Source organism: Myotis brandtii, unplaced genomic scaffold (assembly GCF_000412655.1).
Source record: "Myotis brandtii unplaced genomic scaffold, ASM41265v1 scaffold400, whole genome shotgun sequence".
NCBI classification, from domain to species: domain Eukaryota; kingdom Metazoa; phylum Chordata; class Mammalia; order Chiroptera; family Vespertilionidae; genus Myotis; species Myotis brandtii.
The window spans coordinates 279,983-282,798 of record NW_005365373.1 but is presented as its reverse complement, the minus strand read 5'-3'; the positions used below and the strand labels follow the sequence as shown (position 1 = coordinate 282,798).

Here is a 2,816-nt window from a genome sequence, read left to right as displayed (position 1 = left end):
CATTCATATGCAAAAGCCTCTGTGCACAGCTTGGGTGGGGCGGGGTCTCAGGGGATCAACAGGGTGGAGCAAGCAGCTATGGCTGATCCTCAGCCCTGCCCTAAGGGGCCCTGTGTCTCAGTGTCCAGGTAATTGCTGCAAGCACCTTTGAGAGAAAGCCGCCCTTGAGTTCCGAGTTCTGCCCACTGCCAGACCGTCCAGTCTCTCCCCGCACAAGTCCGGGTCCCCAGAGTCTTCCGGAACCAGAGTTCAGAGCAGTCGGGGGGTTGTGACTCCCTCCCGATTCAAAAAGACAGCCGAGTCCTCAGTTGCCAGCCCTTGCCTCATGCGCCTCTGTACCTCTGCACTCCACCTCCGCAGCTCCTCTGAGTCTCAGTGTGCTTTTCTCTTTCCTTCTAGTTGTAGAATTTCCACTCAGCCAGCCTTCCTGTAGTTCTGGATGATGTCCGTTTTGTCTTTTAGTTGTATTTTTGAATTTGTTGTGGGAGGCAGCAATTTCCGGTGTTTACCTATGCCGCCATCTTGTTTTCTTCTAATACATGTATTTTTTATTGTTGATAGTATTATCAATGTCTCCCATTTCCCCCCCGGGGTATATATTCTTTGGTGGATCTCTTTGCATTCTTTTCCACCCTCTTCACCTTGGGGGTGTCAGTCTGTTCCAGTTAGCTAGGTGTTTGATCTCATCTTGTCCCTCCCCAGGCGTCACTTGCTGTGCTACAACACTTTTTTTTTTTTGGTGCTACAACACTTTTATTCACCAAGTCATTGGCTGGGATGCTAGTATTCACCTGGGCAGTGCAGTGGAGAAAACTACATTACCCAGAAGGAAATGCGCTCAAGTGGGCGGAGCTAAAGGGCATTTGGTGTTTGTGCATCCAGTTAGGGCGGGACTTCCTGCTTCCTCCTAGTAGTCATTTTAACATCTTAGGTCTTTGTTCACAGATTCACAGGCTTCAGGGCACTCGTTGTGAGGAGGAGGAGTCCTGGGAGGCAGCGAGCCTGCTGTGCGGGGTGTGTCTGAGGCTCCTTGAGCCCAACAGCCCGAGATTGGGGTCCCCGTGCCTCCCGGACTCCTCTCTGCTCACAGCGTCCCCGCAGCCTGACCCCATTTCACCCTCCAGCCTTGGGGACCGGCCTCTCAGGTCCCGCCGCCCAGGTCCCAGCGCTCAGAATGGTGAGTCCCTCGTGGGTGACACATGGCTGATGGGGGAAGAGGGTGAAAGGCTGCAGTGCCACCTTGTAAGGACGTGATGGTGCGACTGAGCAGGGAGGATTCGGAAACCCGGGCTGTTGTGGGTGTAAAGGCAACAGAGAGAAGAGGTGAGGTTTTGCAGGAGGAGTTTTACTTTCATTCTCAGAACGCTGGGGCCATAGATATTAGGTTCGCGAAAGGAGGAACACACGGGGCCAAAAAGGAAGAAGAATTATGGATTTATTAGGCCACCTGGAAGGCTCGAAAACGGTCCTGTTGAGGGACTTGGGAGGCAGAAGCTGGTCCCGAGGCTGCCACAGCGTCACTTGTCTGCTTTTGCTGCTTTTCTGGGCCTGGAGCTGAAATACAACTGAGGCCTAGATGTGATCTTTAGGGAGGGAAAGGTCAGGGGTCTTAGTTACCTGACTAGTTATTTGCTAGGGGAGGGGAGGTTACCCTAGGGGTGAGGTTCTTGTTTCCCAGTTTTGCCCTTGCTTGCATCTGGAGCTTTCTTGTAGGTCCTGAGACAGGATTTCCAAATAGGATACAGCAGTGCTGCGGTCCCCTATATGATGCAAAGGGTCATTAGGAGAGGGATTGTCTGAATTGCCCTTTTGTGTCGGATATGGTCGGTAAAGACTGATTTTGGGGGGCTACATCTACATTGGGTGAGCAATAGATGAGGGTAAGGCGGAGTCTGGTGGCTGTAATAGGGGACTCCAGCTCACGTGATGGAGGTGTTCCTGGGATGGGTTTTAATCTGGAAAGGTGGAACCATGGGGTTTGCTCTGATAGTTTAGCTGTAGTGGGGTGGTTAGGAGTACCTGCTAAGGGCCTTGCCATTGAGGCTGTAAATTATTTGATGGGTGGGTTTCCTTTAGGAGGACACAGTCCCCTGGCTATAGAGGAGTAGGAAGATGTCTCCCATAGAAGGTGGAGGGAGGACTTGATCAGCATGTTCTCTCAGTTATTGTTGGACGAGATTTTTAAATGGGGACATAGTCTCTGAGAGGGGTCTCTGTGGAAGGGAAGTTTTCTAATAAGAAGGGTCTTCCATACATGAATTCAAAGGGACTAAGAAAGGAGTGTGCATGGGGGAGGGGGATTGCCCTGATGTGCATAAATGGTTGAGTTAGGAGAGTAGTTTAAGGATCTTTAGTTTTGAGAGTTAATTTAGTTAGGTAGGACTTCATTAAGGAATTTGCCTTTTCTACATAGCCTGAAGATTGGGGCTGGTGGGGGTGTATATTCCATAGGATGTTCAGAGTGGAGGAGACCTGTTGAGTTATTTGCGATATGAAAGCGGGTCCATTGTCTCATTGTAATGAAGTGGGTGGGCCGAATATTGGAATGATATGCTGAATGGGAGCTTGTGTGACCTTGAGGACTTTTCAGATGCAGTGGGGAATGCTTCTACCCAGCCTGAGAAGGTATCCATGAGGGTTAAGAGCCATATATATATATATATTTTCCCAAAATTCACACAAGAAGTAATTTTGATAGAAAACACAGGTTTATAATTAAAAATTGTAAATTTTTTTAATATATATATTTTATTGATTTTTTACAGAGAGGAAGGGAGAGGGATAGAGAGCCAGAAACATCGATCAGCTGCCTCCTG

General features: G+C 49.2%; 1 protein-coding gene and 1 pseudogene across 1 annotated transcript in view; both read left to right on the top strand.

Annotated features, from left to right (window-relative positions):
• LOC102254796 (zinc finger protein 501) overlaps positions 1-2,816 on the top strand; it is a 181,689-nt gene that overhangs the window by 139,470 nt on the left and 39,403 nt on the right. The gene's annotated exons all lie outside the window — the stretch shown is intronic.
• The window catches only part of LOC102254505, an 87,516-nt pseudogene continuing 85,606 nt past the window's right edge, over positions 907-2,816 (top strand).